The sequence below is a fragment of the Schistocerca serialis genome, chromosome 11 (assembly GCF_023864345.2).
Source record: "Schistocerca serialis cubense isolate TAMUIC-IGC-003099 chromosome 11, iqSchSeri2.2, whole genome shotgun sequence".
NCBI lineage: Eukaryota > Metazoa > Arthropoda > Insecta > Orthoptera > Acrididae > Schistocerca > Schistocerca serialis.
This window is the reverse complement of record NC_064648.1, coordinates 187259812-187269949: the sequence shown is the minus strand read 5'-3', so window position 1 is coordinate 187269949 and position 10138 is coordinate 187259812. Positions and strand designations below refer to the sequence as shown.

At 39.1% G+C, this 10138-nt stretch overlaps 1 non-coding gene across 1 annotated transcript; it reads right to left on the bottom strand.

Moving 5' to 3' along the window:
• Positions 1 to 7502: 7502 nt before the first annotated feature.
• Positions 7503 to 7577, bottom strand: Trnat-ugu (transfer RNA threonine (anticodon UGU)). The gene has a single exon. It is a non-coding gene; the product is annotated as a tRNA-Thr (tRNA).
• Between the last annotated feature and the right edge of the window lie 2561 nt (positions 7578 to 10138).

Genomic DNA, 10138 nt, shown 5'->3' with positions numbered 1-10138 from the left:
TAGCAGAAAGGAGAGAAATAAAAAGAAATTAAAGACTGGGTGTGGTGGTGAAATGACAGCTGTATAGTGCTGGAATGGGAACAGGGAGGAGGCTGGATGGGTGAGGACAGTGACTAACGAAGGTTGAGGCCAGGAGGGTTACAGGAACGTAGGATGTATTGCAGGGAAGTTCCCACCTGCGCAATTCAGAAAAGCTGGTGTTGGTGGGAAGGATCCATATGGCACAGGCTGTGCAGCAGTCATTGAGATGAGGGATTTCATGTTTGAAAGCATGTTCAGCAACAGGGTGGCCCAATCCCTTACCTCATGGCTCGTACCCCTGTAATAGACCTAGATCCAAGACCTGTCCCATACACCCTTCTACCACAATCTACTCCAGTCCAGTCACTAACATCACCTGTTCCATCAAAGGCAGAGCTACCTGTGAAACAAGTCATGTGATTTACAAGCTAAGCTGCAACCTCTGTGCTGCATTCTGTGCAGGCATGACAACCAACAAGCTGTCTGTCCGCATGAATGGCCACCGACAAACTGTGGCCAAAAAACAAGGACCACCCTGTTGCTGAACACGCTGCCAAACATGATACCCGTCATCTCAATGACTGCTGCACAGCCTGTGCCATATGGATCCTTCCCACCAACACCAGCTCTTCTGAATTGCGCAGGTGGGAACTTTCCCTGCAATACATCATATGTTCCTGTAACCCTCCCGGGCTCAACCTTCGTTAGTCACTGTCCTCACCCATCCAGCCCACTCCCTGTTCCCATTCCAGCACTACACCGCCGTCACTTCACCGCCACACCCAGTCTTTTAATTTATTTTTATATCTCTCCTTTCCCCTACTTACCCCCTCCCCCCCTCCACACCTTCTCTCCTGCCCTCCATCTAAACTGCAACCCTTCACTGTCCGCCTCTCCCACTACATTATCCCTCCTCCTCCCCACCCCAGCCTCCTCCGTACCCACACCCAGTCGCCACTGCCATCATGCACTGGTGCTGCTGTTCGCAGTGTGTTTTCAGCTCTCTGAGACTGCTGACGTGTGTGTGTGTGTGTGTGTGTGTGTGTGTGTGTGTGTGTGTGTGTGTGTGTGTGTGTGTGTGTGTGTCCAACGCAGCACCGCTGCTTTATAGTGAGTAGCAACTTTCCTTCTCTGGTATTGCCACTGAAACTAAATTGGAGTAAAAGTGGTCTTTAAGAATTTGCTTGCCAGCTGGGGTGGCTGAGCAGCTCTAAGCACTACAGTCTGGAACAATGTGACTGCTACGGTCACAGGTTCGAATCCTGCCTTGGGCAAGGATGTGTGTGATGTCCTTAGGTTAGATAGGTTTAAGTAGTTCTAAGTTCTAGGGGACTGATGACCTCAGAAGTTAAGTCCCATAGTGCTCAGAGCCATTGAGAATTTGTTTGAACGTGAGTAATTGTGTATGTAGGTATTAGATATGTGGTGTGAGTGGATTAAACAGCTTTATGCTGGTATAATGAACTTCTTTTCAAACCAGATTAAGATTTTTCAATTCAAAGTAGAGAGTGTTTTTTGTTCTTGTGGCGTAGCCATGATCTTTGTTGTTGTCTTTATAATATTTAGAGGTTTCTGGAATGTCCTTTCACTCATCCTGTCCTGTACATGCTTAGGAAAATGCTTTACCAATTGTACACTTGAGTATCAGGGATGTTTTATAGGAGTCTTGCCTGTGTGGTTTACTTCTCAGGTGATCTTTATTTTTTGTCTCCTAGGAATGAACATTTAGTAATGTATTGTCTTCTAGTATTGTACTGCATTTGATTAATGAAAGTATTGTTCTGTACATGTACAGAGACAGAAAAGTCAATATTTTTAAATTATGGAAGGCAGTTCTTCCTGAGTCTGTTTGTATTTTATTGAGAATAATCCTAATGGCTTTTTGAAATACAAATATTCTTTTTGTATTTTTGCTGACGGAGTTTCACCAAACAGTATTTCTATACTGTAAATATGGTTCAAAAAGACCATGATACACAATACATAGAAGCTTTTGTAGCATAATTTGCAAGCTATTTCATAATAAACATTTCTGTGCTTAATTTACAACAGGCACTGTCTATATGTTGTCTCCACAGAAGCTTATTGTCAAATTAATACCCAAAAAGATTGTAGACATTATTTATCTGCCTTGTTTTGCCTATGAATGAATGCGATCTCCCTTTTCTCTATTCATGAACACCTTGAACACTTATGTTTTAGATTTAAAATTAAGTAATTTTGAATGAAACACTGTACTGAGTTATTACTTGACATAAATGAACTTCCCGGTGTTTCCAGATTTTCTTCAACAGTCACTAATGTCATATCATCGGCATACAGTGTTTTTTGATCCTTCTCTCTGACTTCAATATTGTTTATAAGTCAGTTGAAAAGAAGCAGTTGAAGTACAGAACCTTGAGGTGCAATGTATTTAATATCCTATCACATGCTAATTCTATTGTCATATACTGCATCCTGTGACTGACATCCACTCCATTTCATGTCCATGTATGCCAAGGCTTTCATGTTTTTCAGTTAGTGCTGTATAGATGATTGTCTCTCAAACTTTACACAAATCTGGAAACATACCAGATACAAGACTTCTTTTGTCTATTGTATCTATACAGATTCCATTAGGCATGAGATAGCAGTTTCTGTAGATTTCCATGTTTGGAAATGACATTGTGCTAGAGTCAGAATCCCATGTTTATTAGGAAAGTGGTCATCCTATTTCATATGAGCATCTCTAGTATTTTGGGGGGCCATAAATTAAAGATAATGATCTGTAGCTATTTGGGTAATCTTTGCCACCTTTCTTATATTTTGGTACTACCTTTTATTATTTTAAATTTTTCTGGAAATATCCCTGCTTTGAATGAGCAATTTGCTATATCTAAAAGAGGGTCAATTACTTCTTCATTCACATGCTTTATTAAGAATTTTAATATTTCATCATCTTATGAAGAGTTCTTGGGTTTTACTTTATTAATTATTATGATGAGTCCGGTTTTTGTTATTGGTTCCAGAACTATTGAGTGGGATTGTTGCTCATATATTCTAGGATGCTTTGGCCTTTGACAATTACTTTCCCTATTTAAAATGTGGACAGCATACATTAAATATTTGTTGTGTGTATTATCAATCAGCAGCTACTATATGCCATTCTCATTTCTCATGGAATTAATAAAAATTCTGTTACTTACACACTTCTGACTACATATTTCAGTACTGATAATGTCGTGTAGTGTTTTACTTTTATGATTTCAGTTTTCCAGGGCTCTGTTTACAAACCGACTTTCACTTCACTTATTGACTGTCTGTATTTCTCCTGATATTGTTTAATGTCTTCATGTTCCCTGTCTATCTGAGTTTCTTCACTCTAATCCTGAATTCATTTATTTCTTTAGTAATCCATTGCCTACAGTGACATTGCTTTCTCTGACAAGTCATTTTGGGGTAGATAGCATGAAAATTATGCATTAGTATATTAAGAAATGTGTCATGCTTCTTATTTGTGCTTTGTGCTTGCATGTCTTCTTTCCTCAGTGTTATTTTAAAGATGTTCAAAAAAATGGTTCAAATGGCTCTGAGCACTATGGGACTTAACAGCTGAGGTCATCAGTCCCCTAGAACTTAGGACATCACACACATCCATGCCCGAGGCAGGATTCGAATCTGCGACCATAGCGGTCGCACGGATCCAGACTGAAGCACCTAGAACCACTCGGCACTTCGGCCAGCAAAGATGTTAATGTTTTGTGGACTGATGATCCTGTTTCTGTCTTGTCTTGCTATATTTTTGTTTTTGCCTTCCTATTTCTGTAGGTACAAAAGCATTAACCCATAATGGTTAGAGACTGCTGTTCACTGAACTTTTGCTTCAGTTTCACTGTTTTCATTATTAGTGATAATGGTATCAATGATGATCTAACTCTGATTAGTCACTGTAATAGATATATTTATTAATATTTTCATATTATGTTATAATAACAGTTCATTTCATTCTAATTTAGGATTTGATGCAGACCAAAGTCGAGAAGGAAACAATGCTCATTGAGGAGATGGTAAGGACGACCACATTTGAAAGCAAGTATCTGCAACAGTTCCTATGTTGGACACCACTCATTATTTTCATAACTTCTTTTTGTGCACTGAAAATCCTTTTTTATGAGAACTTGGTTCCCCCAAAATACAATAGCATTCAACATTAATGAATGAAAGCAGCCAAAGTAGGGTCTTAATGGTATCTTCTTCAGCTACTAAGCATTACTGCTTCATCTTCATTTCTTCAAGATTTAGTTGTAGTGTATGGAACCTCATATAATAAATTGTATCTACATTGAATGAGAGATCATTGGTAGAAAACCAGCTTAAGATTTCAGTGAAAACTTTGTTTGCAGCTTGTTCAAGATTTTTATGTAAAAGTTCATAAATGAGAATTATAGTATCATCTGTGAAAAGAGTATATTTACTCTTTTTATTGAAACTATAAGAAAGAGCAGTGGACCTGAAACAGAGCCTTGTGGAACACTGCAGTGTAATGTGCCCCATTTAGATGAGGCAGATTCTCCAGACAGGCAATTCAGCATTACAATCTGCTTTCAGTTCTTTAGATATGACTGAAGCACCAAACCAACAGCACCACCAAAATCGCAATATTCTGCTTACTTCAAAAGCATCTTATGGTCTACGCAATCATAAGTTTTTGAGAAATAGCCAGAAATACCTACTGCATACATTTTTTGTTCATGGCTTACAAAGCTTGATTCTTAAAACAGAATATTGCTTGTACAGTAGACGTACCAGCACAAAACCCAAATGACTTTTGCTGAGGACATTGCGAAAATTAAGATGATCAACAATCAATCTGTGCACAAGTTCTTCAAGGACTTACGAAAGATGGTTAAAAGGGTGATAGAGTGACAGTTTATGACATTACTTTTAACAGTTGAAATTCCTACTTACAGAGATGTATTGAACATCTTACATAAGATTGGAATTATATAGTTATAACAATATTTGAATATTTTACTAGAAAACTTTGTCCACATTGACAGACTTTGTTTTTATTGATTTTATTAGTCTTTCAATCTCATTTACTGTAGCAGGAGGTAAGGATACCTGTGGAGCTCTGTTGCTAACAGCGCTCTATAGAAGAGCCATTGATTTGTCCACAAATCCTTTGCAAACAACTTTCTCTGCTGCTGTCAAAAAAAATTGTTCAAGGTTTCTGCAACCATTTCATGTTCCATTAAAATACTGCCACTTGGTTTACTTTATGCGCTTGTCATGTCCTGTGTTTTTCTGCCACTTTACCTCTTCATCAAATTCCAAATGGTTATTTCGTATTTTTACTTATCAGTTTCACATTTTGTATACATACCTTAAGATGCTATAACAAAGTTTATAGTTCTGTCATTTCTTTTTGTCATTACAAGTCCTGAGAGAACTATTTTGTTTTGCAGGATGTATGTATTCCTGCGGTGAGCCACATTTTCTGGTCAGTGCCTACGTGATTGTTTCTAATAGTAATGGAAATTCACATACAGAGCAATATGCAAAATAAAGGAAAGGAAACCGCTTGCCTACAGCGAACTGATGTGTGGGGCACTTAGCAGGAAACAGCATTTGCACTAGCTTTTGGGCACTACATCTTTCTCTAGTCAAAGCACACAGATTCACACACACAGTCACACATGTGCGCATGGCACAGCAACAAAAGTGATTATTTGGGTGTGTGTGTTGTTGTGTGTGAATGTGTGTACTTTGGCTAGAAGTGCTAGTGCTCAAAAGCTAGTGTGAATGCTGGATTCAGTTTATGTGTTTCTTTCCTCCGCACATCAATCCGCTATAGATAACTGGTTAAGGTTACTTTATTTTACATATTTATTGTTTCTAATAATTTTTTGGGAGAAAGGTAGTTTTAAAGAGAGATATGTATTCATTTAAAATGTATTGTACTATTTATTTATGTCTGTTTCACTGGAAACTTGACTCCGGTCTGTTTCTTGCAAGCTGTAGTTGAAATTATAAAGGTCTCATCATTTACTGACCTAAGGAATTTCAAAATATGTACAGGAGTGTTGTATAGATTGATGTTAGTAAGAGTAAGCAATTGACTGTAAGGCCGTTACCAATTGGCCATACACTGGTACTGTTGACTCTTATCGTTTAATAAACTCTAAAACAGACTTCCACAGTTATCAGTCACCCTAGAAGGAAAATCCACTACTGTCATCAGGTTAAAAGACTCAATTAGATGTCTATAATTTACTTCACTGTTGTTCTCATTTAGAAAACTGATTTTAAACTCATCTGCAGTTATTAAATTCTTGGACTTTTTGAGAGCAGTTAGAATAAAAAAGAGTGTAACTGATGTGATTGCCTCAGGAGCATATTCATGTTCACTGTAGGAGCTCTGTAAAGTTCTAACACTACAACTGATAAGGCATTTAAAACTTTGACTGCTACCCACATAAACCTTGCCATTTACAGCTTACACTGCCACCCATTTTTATGGCTGTTTTGGACGCTACATGTCCACTGAAACACATTGAAGACTGATACAGCCCCTCAATACATGTGATTTTGTATGCAGAAGTGGGAGAAATCTTACCCTATGAAATAAAGGGCTTGGGAGTCAACCATAATTTTTGCATCCCATTAATTGACAAGATTGGCAGCAACCAGTGTGTTATAGCAAACTTCACTTAACACATTTCAATATTTTGCTCTATATAGTGACCCTATATGATAAGTTCTTTTTCACGTAAATGACCGCATTACCTTTTCTGAAATAGTTTTAGAGCAATGTGTTGTCAGTCAGTTACCACTTATCTGCAAAATTTCAAAATTATCTCTCATATAATGTTCACTGAAACAAAATGCATGACTACTGTTAATAATATTATTATTATATATGACGGTAGTATCTGTTCCCGAAAGAACAGTTACCATGGATGACCATGCAGCTTTGCTAGAAATGAAATGATAATTAAATGGGCACCCTAGCTGCAAACAGGCGTTGATGTACTTCATTGGGGACATTTTGAAAATGTGTGCCCCGGCCGGGACTCGAACCCGGGATCTCCTGCTTACATGGCAGACGCTCTATCCATCTCAGCCACCGCGGGCACAGAGGATAATGCGTCTGCAGGGACTTATCCCTTGCATGCTCCCCGTGAGATCCACATTCCCAACATGTCCACACCACTACATTCGTAGTGCGCCTAATAGATGTTTGCCCATCATACTCATTACTCGTGGCAGATTAATCTACCAAGTCCCATACGAGTTCGGGCATAGCGTGTGCGTTCGCACAAGAAGTTCAATGGCCGGGAAGCCGTATTTTAACTATATATGACAGCAGTATCTGTTCCCGAAAGAACAGTTACCATGGATGACCATGCAACTTTGCTAGAAATGAAATGATAATTAAATGGACACCCTAGCTGCAAACAGGCGTTGAAGTACTTCATTGGGGACATGTTGAAAATGTGTGCCCCGACCGGGACTCGAACCCGGGATCTCCTGCTTACATGGCAGATGCTCTATCCATTTGAGCCACCGTGGGCACAGAGGATAGTGCGTCTGCAGGGACTTATCCCTTGCACACTCCCCGTGAGATCCACATTCCCAACATGTCTCCCCTGTTCTTTCGGGAACAGATACCACTGTCATATATAGTTAAAATATGGCTTCCCGGCCATTGACCTTCTTGTGCGAACGCACACGCTATGCCCGAACTCGTATGGGACTTGGTAGTTTAATCTGCCACGAGTAATGAGTATGATGGGCAAACATCTATTAGGCGCACTACGAATGTAGTGGTGTGGGCATGTTGGGAATGTGGATCTCACGGGGAGCATGCAAGGGATAAGTCCCTGTAGACGCACTATCCTCTGTGCCTGCAGTGGCTCAGATGGATAGAGCATCTGCCATGTAAGCAGGAGATCCCGGGTTCGAGTCCCGGTCGGGGCACACATTTTCAACATGTCCCCAATGAAGTACATCAACATCTGTTTGCAGCTAGGGTATCCATTTAATTATCATTTCAATATTATTATTATTATTTATGTTGATGGACAGTAGAGCTGACTTGTTGGTAGTCCACTTATGTTTTCATGAGAAACACTCAATTTTTCATTAGTTGCATGATAATCGCTATATTTACTGCTCTTTTGGCTAATTTAACTTCCCTAAGAACAGAAACGCTGTTGTCTACCTTCTCAAAAAAAGAATTCCTTGGTGTAAGACATATTTTCTCGTTAATATTTGCTGCCACATCTCCCTCATTTCCAGTGCAAGTGTGGTGTTACAGCTGAAGTTGACTCCAATAAAGCATCCTTAGGTCTGCATTGCCTGGTTTTGAGTAATGGTTTTGTTGACAATGGTGCAGGTAATGCAGTTCCCCACAGTCGTTTAATGAACAAAGTAAGAGCATATGGACTATCAGACCAATTGTGTAATTGGATTGAAGAGTTACTAGATAACAGAACGCAGCATGTCATTCTCAATGGAGAGAAGTCTTCTGAAGTAAGAGTGATTTCAGGTGTGCCACAGGGGAGTGTCATAGGACCGTTGCTATTCACAATATACATAAATGACCTTGTAGATGACAATGGAAGTTCACTGAAAATTTACTGAAATCCAGGAAGATCTGCAATGAATTGACGCATGGTGCAGGGAATGGCAATTGACTCTCAATGTAGACAAGTGTAATGTGCTGCGAATACACAGAAAGATCCCTTATCATTTAGCTACAATACAGCAGGTCAGCAACTGAAAGCAGTAAATTCCATAAATTATCTGGGAGTACGCATTAGGAGTGATTTAAAAAGGAATGATCATATAAAGTTGATTGTCGGTTAAGCAGATGCCAGACTGAGATTCATTGGAAGAATCCTAAGGAAATGCAGTCCAAAAACAAAGGAAGTAGGTTACAGTACACTTGTTTGCCCACTGCTTGAATACTGCTCACCAGTGTGGGATCCGTACCAGATAGGGTTGATAGAGGAGATAGAGAAGATCCAACGGAGAGCAGCACACTTCATTACAGGATCATTTAGTAATCGCAAAAGTGTTACGGAGAGGATGGATAAACTCCAGTGGAAGACTCTGCAGGAGAGACGCTCAGTAGCTCGGTATGGGCTTTTGTTGAAGTTTCAAGAACATACCTTCACCGAGGAGTCAAGCAGTATTTTGCTCCCTCCTACGTATATCTTGCGAAGAGACCATGAGGATAAAATCAGAGAGATTAGAGCCCACACAGAGGCATCACAAGACTGGAATAGAAGGGAGAACCGATAGAGGTACTCAAGGTACCCTCTGCCAAACACCATCAGGTGGCTTGCGGAGTATGGATGTAGATGTAGATTTCTGTTATTGTTGTTGACAAGGCTCCTGCCATTAGCTCCAGTGGTGTTGTTTCTCCTGATGTAGATTCTGATGCTGCTCCTGTTGTTCTCAGAGCTGCTGCTGTTACTGTTTCTGGTACTGTTACTGATTTTAGATAAGATAATGCTTTTGAAGCATACGTTTGTTGTACAGCTGCTGGTGGTAAATTCTGCCTGATGTTGACTGTCATTTGGCATAAATACAATGTATGACGGACATTGGATAATATTTCAGAGCATAATGATATTAGAGAATTAGTCTTGTTGTAACTCACATAATCACACATACTGTCAAAAATTTCTTTGATAAAAAAGCATTTAATAACTTTTTTAATGCATTTATATGATTGGTGCTCTTAATAATTTCTGGCAGCTTATTATAGAATGCTATACCTGAATGACAAGTATTCTTTTGAAACAGAGGTGTGCTGGAATAGTTTACATGACTATTTTACCTTAAATTAGCATGGTTCTCATCCACTGCAGTGTTTAGAATAGAGAAGTCTCCTTCTTCATCATAGTTTTTCAACACTCTTTCTAAAATGTAAATGCAGGGAAGATGAATAATACTGTAATCTCTTTAAAAAAAAGCTTACATAATCTTCTATTGTTTAGTTTTCATTATGCTCTTTTTCGGTCATAAATGTGGTTATGGCACAAGGAGAATTAACCTCCCCCCCCCCCCCAAAAAAAAAACTCAATATCTTAACAGTGAGAGTATCTGAGAAAAATACACAGTT